The 13,320-nt window shown below is 44.5% G+C and overlaps 1 protein-coding gene across 1 annotated transcript in view; it reads left to right on the top strand.

Annotated features, from left to right (window-relative positions):
* TGFBR1 (transforming growth factor beta receptor 1) overlaps window positions 1-13,320 on the top strand; it is an 89,398-nt gene that overhangs the window by 180 nt on the left and 75,898 nt on the right. The window lies entirely within an intron of this gene.

The raw sequence follows: 13,320 nt of genomic DNA, 5'->3' as shown, positions 1-13,320 counted from the left end.
GAACTTTGTGGGCAGGAATTGTAATGAGGAAGTGAGCGCAGGCGTCTTCTTCTGTGGAGAAATAGCACTAAGGGGGAAGTTGTGAGAGGAGGCCTACCCTGCAGCCTGGCCTGCGGGAGGCTCTTGGAGGTGGAAGCCATTTCAGGTGATGACTCAGTGCGGTGTATCACGCCTCCCTCAGTTCTGCTCTGTCCAAAACCAAATAAATAGGAACTGTGGCAGACTGGGTTCTTTTTAGCAGCAGTACACTCGGGTTTGTTTTCATGGGCATGAGTCCACTGCAAAGCAATTATTTTCTCTTGCCTCTTTGCTGCGTTAGAGAAATTGAGCAATTTTAAAGAAATTGAAAGAAACAAATTCAAAGAAACAATTTTGTAACTTGCAAAATGGAATCACATAGTAACTGCCAAGTTGGCTGTGCTGATACATCATCATGACTGGTTCTCCTTTTTATAAAAAATTAAAATTATATGTATTTAAAATGTACATGTTTTGGGAGTTCCCTGGTGGTCCAGTGGTTAGGACTCAGCACTTTCACTGCCGTGGCCTGGGTTCAATCCCTGGTCGGGCAACTAAGATCCCGCAAGCCAAGTGGGGCAGCCAGAAAAAAAAAGTACGTGTTTTGACGTACATATACATAGTGAAATGATTACTATAGTCAGGCTAGTTAACATATCCATCTCTCCATATCGTTACCATTCGTGTGTGTGTGTGTGTGTGTGTGTGTGTGTGTAAGATGAGAGAACCCGAGATCTATTCTCTTAGCAAGTTTCCAGTATACAATACAATACAGTATTATTAACTATAGTCATCATGCTGTACATTAGATTTCTAGAACATACTCATTATATATAACTGCAACTTTGTACCCCTTGACCAACATTCCCCCACCTTCCCACCCCTGGTAGCCACATGCTACTTTCTGCCTCTATGAATTTGACAGTTTTGGATTCCACATATGAGTGAGATCATACAGCATTTGTCTTTCTGTGTCTGGCTTATTTCACTTAGCATAATGTCATCCAAGTCCATCTATGTTGTTGTACATGGCAGATCTCCTACTTTTTAAAGACTGAATTATATATATATATATAAAATTTCTTTATCCATTCATTTGTTGGAAGATGCTAAGGTTGTTTTCATATCTTGGCTATTGTGAATAATGCTGCAATGAACATGGAAATGTAGACACCTCTTTCATGGAAATGTAGACACCTCTTTCATTTCCTTCAGATATATACCCATAAGAGGGATCGCTAAATCATATGGTAGTTCTATTTTTAATTTTCTGAGGAATCTCCGTACTGTTTTCCATAACAACTGCACCGATTTACATTCCTACCAATGGTGTACAAGGATTCCATTTTCTTTACATCCTCTCTGATACTAGTTATCTCTTGTCTTTTTGATAATAGCCATTCTAACAGGTGTGAGGTGGTAGCTCACTGTGGTTTTGATTTGCATTTCCCTGATGATTAGTGATGTTGAGCATCTTTTCATGTACTTGTTGGTCATTTGTATATCTTCTTTGGAAAAATTTCTATTCAGGTCTTTTGACCATTTTTAAAATTGTGGTTTGTATTTTTTTTTTTTTTTGCTATTGAGTTGTATGAGTGCCTTATAAATTGTGGATATTAACCCCTTACCAGATACATAGTTTGCAAATATTTTCTTCTATTACATAGGTTGCCTTTTCATTTGTTGATTGTTTCCTTTGCTGTGCAGAAGCTTTTTATTGACAGTTTGATGTTGCCGCACTTGTTTATTTTTGTTCTTGTTACTTGAGCTTTTGGTTTCCTATCCAAAAAAAATTACTGCCAAGACCAATGTGTCAAGACTTGTCCTGATCGTATAGTTTCTATTAAAATCTTAGCGTGCCAGAATCAGAAGGGATCTTAGAGATCATAGCCAACCCTCTCACATTACAGAGAAGGAAACTGAGGCCCAGAGAGGGGAAGAGGGGTGATTTAAAGGACCCAGTGAGTTAGAGGCAGAGTGAAGTCTATCACTGAGGTCTTCTGAATTGTTGCACGAAGATCTTTCTATTAAGTCACTCAAGGATGCTCATAAGGGAGTGTCTGCTACAAATTTGCTTGTAAATGTCCTTGAAAGCAGTTGATGGGAAATTTCAGCCTGCTGCTTCAAGTGAAATTGCTAAATGAATTCGATTCTTGCATGCCAAAAATATCTCTGCGAAGATGTAACTTCATCCTGGTTTAAACACGGGACACTTGAATTCAGCCATCCAGGATGTGCCCTCACCTCCCAATGGCCTTTTTGTCTCTGAATCCCTGGGGTCTGAAGGTAGTCTTCCCAAATCTACTGTTTGACTGTGTTTTTGTTACCTGGTACCCTCTGGGTTCCCCATCTTGACTGTTGGGCTCTGCAGGCCTGTCGAGCTGCCCCCACTTTCACAGCAAGGCTGTGAGCCAGTTGCTCCTCCAGACCCACCTGGTTCTGTGCCCTGCAACCTGATCCATCTGGAATACAGCAGTGGGTTCTCTTGCCCTGTGATGTCCAGTTAGGTTAGGCCAGTTGGCTGGAGATAGGAGGGAGGGAGAAGAGTGAACTTAGGGTACTTATTTGCCGGGTTCCCTGTCTATGGGATCTCTAGGTCTGGCTGCATTCCCCCATTGAAAAGCTCAGCTCCCATCAAGCAGCTCCCTGCACAGGACTCTCTCTCCAGGTACCAGTAGCTCTTCCTCCCCTTTTCAGGCCTGTGCTGGTAAGAGCACCTTCTGTTACCAGTGCCTCCATGAGCCCTTGGCGTTCTGCATTCTCCCTTGTGGTTTCTCCATACCTGGCCATCTCTTTGAAAATAATCCTTTTATGAAACTCCCCTCCAATGACCCCATTTGAGTGTGCCACCTGTCCAGCTGGGACTCTGACTGATAAACTACCTGATTCCAACCTGGGGTCTCAGTCTCCCCCAAGCTCTGGGGCATATTCTCTCCCGGGAGAGAGAATCTTCGGCGCCTCAGTTTAGGCGTCAGTTTGTCTGTAGGGTCCTTGAGCCTGAACTCTTAGGTCTTAACAACAAATTCTAACCTTATTCTGGAGAACAAGCCTCCGACACCTGAAGGTGGAAAGGAGATGGCAAGGAGCCAGAAATCAGGACCTGCAGAGCTGGGCTGGGCATCTGGCCGATGTTAGGTGTGTCATATAATAGAGGACAGGGTCCAGCGATCCTGAAAGAGAGCCTACTCTGGCAGCATCAGAAGCCAGCGTGTTCCTGTGCTTTCAGAGGCTGAGGAGAGCTGGGGGAAGGCATTTGTGTCCACGTTCAGGCCAGAGCACTGGGGAGACGCAGCACCTGCGAGGGCCCAGTGTGATCACGGCGGCAGGGGTCTGCTGACTTGACCGAAAGAGCCCCCAGGGAAGGTGAAGCACAGCACGCTCCTCTCAGCTCTGACACCCTCCCCCACCCCCAGTAGCATGCTAGTCCGAGTCCTGGGTCCCAATGGAGCCCTTAAGCTCCAAGTCCCTGATCTGACAATCACAAGCTATTCACTGGTAGCCAATGTCGTCTTTATTTGCATCTTTATCGTGCTAGACACAAAATTTGTTAGATTGAGAATAATTCACAGTTACTTACAACCTGTTTCCTTTAGACTGCCACTTGAGCCCAAAACTGTGTGGGGTAGTGCTTTCACAGAAGAAATGCACAGTTGAAAATATGCCCAAAGTGATAATATTACCTCACGTTTTTAAAGTGTTTCACAGTTTGTCAAAGATTTTCTCAAGCATCACGTATCAATTGATTCTCACAATAAACCTATTATATATGTGTATATGTATATATCTGTCATCTATCTATCATCTATCTGTCTACTATCTATCTAACATCTATCTATCTGTAAAATGTATCTGAAAAGTTTGAGGATTCAAGAAATAAAATAACTTACCCGAAGTCATAAGCCTAGCCAGAATGAATTGCTTCTTTATATTTCTTATGATCTCATTGTGTAATATATTCATTGTGATTATGGCTGTCTTCCACTTAAGTCTGTGAGCTCATTAAGCATAGGGTTCATGGCTTATTGTATTTTTTGTCATACATACCTAATAGGTGTGTGTAGATGTATATACACAATGCGTCTACATTGCATTGTTAATGTTTAATAAATAAGAAAACAACCAGCCGTGTATCTACCAGATTAGGAAATGAAACGTTGCCATAACTGTTGAACGACCCTCTGTGTCCCTTCCCTGTATCTTTCTCTCTCAATCTCAACCACTATTCTGAATTTTGTCTTTATCATATGAATGTATCCTGAAAAATATATGATTTACTTATGTATGTCATTTAACTTTATATAAATGGGTACATGGCCTGTTTATCCTCACTCCTCCTGCACATCCTCCACATACACAGACACTGCCCTGCTCACAGTAGGTGCTTGGACTAGCCTGGCCCTAGCGTGACCAAGAAAGCCTCTGTCTGCTCACCATGCTCTCCAAAGAATTGAAGAAGTCTGCTCAGAGGTTGGAGTTGGGTTCTGGCTAAGAAAAATCGTAGAACAAAACAGCTCAGGGCATCCAGCTGTGTCGCATGCCCATACTGCCACTCCAGGGGAGTCCCTTGTAGTCCCAAATCTGATCTATTCAGGGGGATAGTCCCAGTGGACTGTCTCATTACTTGAAGCTGGAGTCCCACTTTGGAGCTCAAAAGTGTCTTCTCTCAAGGCTTTTTCTGAGTCACAAGTGGCAAGTACCACCCCTTAATGACCTTGTACCCTCTATTAACCCAACTTCCACTTCCTTACACATTTCCCTCTTAAATTCCTGGAGAATTTATGACACATTTTAACAACCATTTAAACAATGCAAGCAGTTTCTGCAAACCTTAAGAGTGGCACTTTTCAAACTGTGGGCCATGAACCATTAGTGAGTTGTGAAGTCAATCTACTGGGCTCAGACCAGGATTTTTAAAAATTGACATAGAATTGAGCATTACCTGGTCAAGAAGCTAGGATTACAAAATATCAGCATGCGTTCCCGGTAGCAAGCGGTAAATATTATCTTGTGAAAGTTCACAGAGGGATCACCTTGTGGTTTGGATGGGCTCTAGGTGTTTGAGTGTCCATGACTGACCTTAACAATTACCGTAATCCCAGCCAGTTGCCATATGGTTGGTTCAGGGATGGACAGTAATCCTCGGCCTCAGCCAGTTAGGATGTGTCACTCCCTGGCCACAGTTGGGGGGACACACGTCCCAATTAATCCAAGGATCTGTCTCTTAGGGAATCCAACCAAATCCTTTGACGGGCCTGGAAATTTCACAGATAAATACTTTGGAGATGCCAATCTGGTCTGAAACACAAAAGGGCTATTCACTGTTCACCCCACCTCCATCCCAGGTCAAAATTTGCTGGGGAGGGAGGAGAGACCAAGAACAAGCAAATAAGACACAGGGTAATTTCCAAGTTACATCATCAGTAACCTACTTATAAAAGTCATGGTTTTGCTGCCCTAAAGAGAGCTTTGTAGGTAGCCACAGGTCCGTCTCAAGCTCCAGGTAATCCTAAGGAGTACTTTACATACTGGAATTAAATATGTAAAAATATATTATATACTGGATACTTAGGAGGCTGAATTCCTAGGGAAACAGGGGTTTGGGAATCAGCTGCATGCCCATGCCAGGGGTGGGTGGCAGGCAGGGGAGCATTTGAGGTTGTCCAGGAAGGACTGTAAGTTGAGTCAAAGTGAGAAGATGTGGGACAGACCCCAGGGAGAGCAATAATGCTTGGGGATGGACAGAGAGAAGAGTGGTAAGAGAGAAGGCCGCCACCACCACACTTGTACTGTTGCATCGTGGTGACACAAACAGGAGCAAATTGTCCCTCCTGCCATCTCTGGCAGCCTGCCAAGACCTGGTCCACATTTGCCTGTCAGATTCCCAAGGCTTTTGGGATAGAGAACTGGGTAGCGGGAGAAGTGGAAGGAGGAGGCTACTGGATATGCGTTAGAATGGATAGAGGGCCTCTCGGAAAGAAGGAAGAGCATGGGGTGGCACAGGATACATTGTGAGATTTCAATGTAATCCTTCTGGCACCATTAACAGTTTTTCTTTTCAGTAAAAACTTATATGACTTTTTTGCGTGTGTGGGGAAGTCAGACCATTGTTTCTTTTGATGAAACATTATGATAAAGGGGGCTAGGAGGTGGTCCAGCTCTACTGGAGTTATGACACTACAATAGGTATTAATCATGTGTAGCCATCTCCCTCCCTATACTATGAGCTCCTAGAAGGAAAAAAGAGCTAGGCTAAAAGGAGGTGACCTGCCTATGTTTGAGAAGGAGAGAACAGTTGAGTGGAAAGATCTTATGCTGAAGTCTCGCCCCTCCGGGGATACCCGCCCTTCCCCCACTCAACTCTACCCATAAGGACTAGGAGAGAGAAAGCAGTGCGTCCAGGAGACCTGACCCCATACTGGCTTTTGGTTGGAATTGGGAGGAAGAAACCCACCTCAGAAATACTACGGAGTCATGCATAAAAGGAACTCTCAAATAGAGTGTGGAATAGAACCTTCCAGAAGCTGAGACACAGATCCTATAAGCTTGGTGGGTTTACAGCATTTTCTTCTTTCATTTCCTTTAGCGTCACAGTTAAATTCCTTTGGAAAGTACCACGCTGTCTCAACTATCTTAACGGAAATGAGGAAGGAGTCTGAGTTACATTCTGGAGTCTGAAGGAGGAGTCAAGAACTGTCCTCTGGGGCGCTGGGTGTGAGACCCCGGGGGTGGAGTTAGCCATGCTAGTGTGCTCTGTCCCCACCTGAGCAGCGCTCATCCAACGCTCAGCTCTCCAAAATCTCTTCGAAAAATATGTCCTAGCTTTTGCTTTTGACTTACACGAGATGCTTCCCAGAACCTGGCTCCTGCAGCCATGTGCCTCATCCCTCAGCTCATCTGTGGAACCATGAAGACGCTGGGACTCCTCAAGAAACAACCCCCCCTTCCCTTTTTCTCAGAACTCTGAAGGTGGCCAGGGCCCTGGGAATGCCACATGGCCTGGTTCTGATGGGCTCACACAAGAGAAACAGCACTTGCCCTGGTGTGATTAGTCTGCAGAACCTCCCTCGTGGCTCTTGTTTGGTCCAGCAAGTTCGGTCCAGCTGACTGTTGGTGCTGACTGGGGACGTAGGGACCCTCAGCCTCTTGGGGACAAAGTCCAGGGAGCATGTAGAGGAGTCAAAAACACAAGGGACCAGGAGGGCCTCCGTGCCAGGTGAAGGGGGATCGGTTTTGAGCTGGAGTCCTGAGATTTAGGATGTGGAGTGACTGAAGCCTGGGGACTGGTTGGTGGAAGGCGGATGGTAATGCTTCACCTTGGGAGCACTCACGTTTCCCCTGAAAGATGGGGGCAGAGGCCTGCAACCAACAGCCGTGGGGCTTTGTCTGCATAGCATCCCTTCTGCTAATAGGAACCTGGTGAGAATTCCTTTGGGAAATGACTCCTGCCCAACCACTGGTGCCTTATGTGTCTGGCAGGGTTGCCAAACCCAATGGCCCATCCATCCTGATCTCCACCACAGGAAAGGGCAGGTGGCAAGGGCACCAATCACCATGCCCCGAGACCCTGGCTTCACTGTCTGGCACAAGGCAGTGGTTCTCCACATAAGGCAGTATTGCACCCCACAGCCCTGGCCTTGGAAAGGGAGGGGTGTGCAGTTTGGTGGTGGTTGTCACAATGACTGGGGAGCACTTTGGCATCTAGTGACTGGGGGTCCTAAACATTAGCAACTCCCAGGACAGTGCTCCATAACAAAGAATTGTCCTATTGAAAGGCTAGTAGCCTCTCTGTTGAGAAACCCTGACCCAAATGATGGGCACCTGACCCCAGCTGGGACATTCAGAGTCTATCCCTGGGATTTTTTTTTTTTTTTTTTTTTTGCAGTACGCAGGCCTCTCACTGTTGTGGCCTCTCCCGTTGCGGAGCACAGGCTCTGGACGCGCAGGCTCAGCGGCCGTGGCTCATGGGCCCAGCCGCTCCACAGCATGTGGGATCTTCCTGGACTGGGGCACGAACCTGCGTCCCCTGCATCGGCAGGCGGACTCTCAACCACTGTGCCACCAGGGAAGCCCCTATCCCTGGGATTTTGTTTCAGAACGTCTGGCAGGAGAAGGTGGTGCTCATCCCCTCTACCCCAATACTTGCAAGAGTATGTCTGCAGGAGAGAATGAGGACCAGGCAGAGAAAAGGCTGAGATGAGAGATGGAGAAAAAGAGAGCTTGAGAGCTAATGACATCATCTGCCCTTGTTCTTTTCTGGTATTTCAGCCAAGTTTTTCTTCTTTTGTTTTTTGCTTAATGCTTTTGAGTTGGCTTTCTCTTGTAAACCAAAGCATCTCCACTAGCAGAGGCTTTAGGAGGCAATGTTGCTCCTCCCTGGCCACAGGTGTAGGGGATCCAGATCTTAGAAAGCAGCTTTAACTCTCTGTCTAGTCTTCCCAAGCATCCCTCCATACTTTCCACAGATAAGGAAACAGATCCAGAGAAGGGTCAAAAAGCAATACGTCAAGGCTTCTGCCTCAGAGCTCGGAAAAGAACAGAACAGCCTACTCTTATTTAATGAGATCAAATCTAAGCTCCGGCTATTGAGTTGGGGGTGCGATTATGTCTTTAATGTGCCATTTGGCATTCAGGGGAATGCTGAGAGACACCAAGGGGAGGTTCACCAGGAAATTTCAACCTGGTTGGGGCCAGCATGGCTGCTTGGATCCTGTTGGTCTGGCTTAAAAAGTGGCATATTCAGATGGAACTGGAAACACGGGGCAGCCAAACTGAAGGGCAGGGAATTTCAAGCCCACTAAGGCTCACCCTCCTTCATCCTAGTTTTTCCAGTTCAGGTAACTTAACAGGTCTGTAGGTTCTGCCATTTCCTTTGCAAAAGACCTTCAGGAGAGAGTCGGCATCCCTCTTGGGCCCAGAGAATTTTTAGAGGTTGCTTGTGGCCAAGATACTATAATTAGATGAATGGGATCCTTTGCCCTTGCCCTGTAGGTTGGAAGGAGTTGTAGGGCTGGTGCTTGCTGACTTGGGTGGAGGCTGCCCTGGGGGCTGTGGGCCACCTGCTTGCCTGTAAGTGCAAACTTCCATCCCGACCTGTTGGGAGATCTGATCCGTTGGAATGTCCACTCTCCACTCTGCCCCCCACCTTCCCACTCCCCGTCTCCCCACCCATTGCACAAACTTAAAAGTCACCGTCAGTTTTTTCTGGCACTGAAATAGTCTTCATTGCTATTGGTATCGAAGGGAATTCAAACAAAAGCTATTGGCAATACAGTACAAGAGAAATTCAGCTTCTGGTGTTATCTCCCCTTCTCCAACTGTGAGAGCATGCTCACAGGCTGTCGTTCCTCCTCCCTCTTTCAAGCTGATGTCTCCAAATGCTTGGGTTACTTTAGGAAATTTTTGTAAGTGGTTTTTGAATTTGTTTTCACTTGAACTTTTGTTACAAATGCCCAACTTTAAACACACCAGAGACAGGGATTTATCCTCTACTGTTGCTGCTTTGGAGGAATTTGTTGAGGTTTCTTCATGTATGATTCAGTTTTGTAAATATCCCATCGATACTGAAAAACAGAAGTACTCTGCATTTTGCACAAGTGACCTTGTGTGTGTTGGTGGGGGTGGGGTGGGGGGGAGTGTGAGCGCTTACTCAGCCTTGGTATTTATCCTTGATTGTTTTTTGACTGCTTGATCTGCCACTTAGAGTTGTATTAAGCTCTCCCCAGTGCTGCTGTGTTTCTGTTGAATTCTCTCATGAAATGTGGGTGCTGTTTTTTGGATGTATAGTTCTAAATGTGCAAGTGAATTTGTATGTGTGTGTGTCTGTGTGCGTGTGTGTGTGTAAAATTAAACTTGTGCAGATCTCCTACAAAGAGGCCACATGGCTATGTGCTCCATATCTTCTGGCTTTTTTTTCTCTTTATACTTTTTAAGAACGTGTGGTTAAAGGGAAATTTGATCCAAGGGGAAGGGGTAGGGGCAACCTACTGAAAACCTTCAATTTGTCTTGCCCACACGGAATCTTCCTGGCTGACCAGGGGGAAAAGCTGGGCTCTCCCTGAGACAATGTAACTGGGTAGGGCAGACCAACCCAGAGGAAGGGTAAGCGACCTTAGCGAGGCACCGAGTCTAGTCAGGGCAGGCGGCAACTGAGGGAAGAGTGACACATGACCACGTGCAGACAGTCCACTCTGGAGATTCTAACAAGGAGCAAGACGCTTCCGCAGACGAAGAGAGAGCAGCAATGGGTACTTGAAAAGCGGAGGCAACCACATTAGGAGGTCCGTCTTCATGGAGCAAACACTCATCCACTGAGCTCGGTTTTGGCCAGAGATTCCAGTCTTGAAAAGGGGGTGATAAAAAGGAGTCTGGGCCAGACGGAGGATGTAGGCAACACAGGTGACCAGTGCAGCAGCCTAGACTTGAGAACAAGGCAGAACCTAGTTATCTGCCCACTGGAGGCCGAGTCCCGGAGAGGGAGGCCGGGATTGCTTAACGTCCAGCTGTCTGTGAGCAGGACTGGTGCAAACAGAGCCACAGTCTGCAGCTTGGGACTGTTTCTCGGGGCCAGAGAGAAGACGGCTCCAGCCTGCTAGCCCCCAGCCCTAACTCACAGGGGCCAGGAGATTGGCATTACTTTTTGGCTCTCTTATGGGGTAAGGAGGGTGGTCAGGCCCAGAAGATGTGTCTCTGGGGAAAGAGGAAAGCAGGAAGGAGAGCTTAATGTACCTGTATCTGTCTTTGCAGATCAAGCAGTCAAAATGAGCAAAGGTAAACTACCAGGATTAGATATACACACACACACACACACTCACAAATTCATGTGAGCAGAAAGAGTCCACTTCTGTTTTCCAGTATCTGTGGGACGTTTACTTAATTAATCTAAATAAATAAATAAGTTCTTCAAAGCAGAGAAACTTTCCACAGAGCAATGCTTTGTCGGTAGTGTGTTTAAAATTAGACTTTCATAACAAAAGTCCAAGTGAAAACAAAACAATAAAAACAAAAACCAAAACATTTTCTTAAAAGTAACCCAAGCATTTGGGGAAACCAGCTTGAGAGGCGAGTGGGGAGAGACAGACTGTGAGTATGTTTTTAATGTTTGAGAAGGGGTAGAGACACTGCCAGAAGCAGGGTTTTTCACATACTGTATTGCAAAACAGCTTTTGTTTGAACCCCTGTGAGACCTATAACAGTTACAACTGCATTCTGCTCTAACAGAAAACTGGATAGCGATTTTCAAGATGTCTGCAGGATGTTAGGTAGTAGGAGTTCCATTCCTGATAACTGGTGGATTGACCCTTCCAAGGAAAAAATTCTAAATGCAGAGGCAATATATCTTCCTAAATGCATTTATGAGCTGGCAAGAAAGTAAGAGAGTCTCAGGCAAAAATCCTAAGTGAGTACTAAGTGAAAGAAGGACTGCGCTGGCTGTGGCTCTGAGGGCATTGATTGAACCAGGTGGACTTGAGCTTCTGTTGTCGGGCCTCAGAGAGGACAGAGAATCATGAAGTACAGAGACCAGGGCCATCAAAGGCCCCTAGACACCTCGTCCGTAAAGGTGAGGTGTCTAGGGGCTCAAATGTCAACCCCCAAATGTCTATACTCCCAGTTTGTGTAAACGGGAAATAGCTACTAACCCCATCAACCACCAGGGGGTTGCAAGACCCTAGGTGCTAAGCAAAAAAAGGGAAATTAATGTCATTATGGAGCCTGTGGGACCACAATCTGCCCCTCATGTAGTTTGAGGCCCAAGTTCATATTACCTGTGTGTTCTAAACAGTAAACAACAAACAACCCATGCCCCCCAAACTCAAGCCAATAATTTGTTAGGTTAATCTGAGACTGGTAGTGGTACAGGTGGCAAGAACTAGTGCAAATCCTTGATAGAGGAACCTACCTTTATCTCAGACCTTAAAGAATTTCCACAAATAAAATCTCAAGGAAATGCACAGCTTTCAATAAAAAGGAACCATCCTTACACAGAGGCACTGTAAATGAGAAAACATACAGAAGAAATAGACCCACAAGAATTCAAATACTGGAAATATCATACACAAACAAAAGTAGGAAATAACTATGATTGCTATATTGTTTTTTTAAAAAGAACAAATTGAAAAACAAGGAGATATAAGGAAAGATCAAGCAGATTTGGAAAAGGTCCAAATATGACTTTTACAAATGAAAAATCAAATAATTAAAGTGAAAACTTAATGGAAATGACAAACGATTAGAAAATGAAATTTAAAAATTAATTACAGGGAATTCCCTAGTGGTCCGGTGTTTAGAGCTCTGTGCTTTCACTGCCTAAGGCCGGGGTTCAATCCCTGGTCCGGGAAATAAGATCCCACAAGCTGTGTGGTATGGGCCCCCAACCCCCCAAAAATTAATTAATTCCACTTACAATAATGTACAAATTTACCTAGAAATAAATTTAACAAATGTTACAAAAGGCTTGTAGCAATAAAAACTACAAAACATTGTTGAGAGGAATTAAAGACTTGAATAGATGGAGAAATATACCATGCTCACAAATTATAATAATCAATATTATAAAGATGTACATTCTCCCAAAATTGAGTTATAGATTCAATGCAATTCCAATAAAAATTCTAGCAGGCTTTTTGGAGATATTGACAAACTATCATTAAAATTTACCTGGAACTGTAAAGGTCTTAGAATGGGCAAAACGACATTGAAGAAGAACAAAGTTGGGGGGGTTACTCTACATGATTTTAAGACTTACCATAAAGTGTAGTAATCAAAACAGTGATACTGGCATTAAGACAGACAAATAAACCAATGTAAAAGAAAAGAGGATCCAGAAACAAACCCACAACCAAATGATTTTTGACGAATGTACCAGTGTAGTTTTATGAGAAAAGAACATTTTTTTCAAGTCATGCATCGACCGAATGTCAGTATGGAAAATATTGAACCTTGATTCATACCTCACATCCTACACAAGAGTTAATTCAAGATGGCTCAAAGACTTAAATGTAAAAGCTAAAACTATAAAGCATCTAGAAGAACGTATAGGAGAATATCTTTGTGATTGAACGTAGGCAAATATTTTCTGGACAGAACACAAAAAGAACTAACTATAAAAGAAAAAGTTTAAAATTACTGCTCTTTGAGGATAACAATAAAATAACAGTCAGAGTGAAACTATTTACCATACACACATCTGACAAAGGACTCATATCCGGATTATATAGATAACGCCTATAAATTATTAATAAAAGACTTGGGTGAAAGACTTGGACAGACACATCATAAAAGATGATACGCAAATGAGTAACAAAC

Source organism: Delphinus delphis, chromosome 6, assembly GCF_949987515.2.
Source record: "Delphinus delphis chromosome 6, mDelDel1.2, whole genome shotgun sequence".
Classification (NCBI taxonomy): domain Eukaryota; kingdom Metazoa; phylum Chordata; class Mammalia; order Artiodactyla; family Delphinidae; genus Delphinus; species Delphinus delphis.
This window is presented reverse-complemented; position numbering and strand designations above follow the sequence as displayed.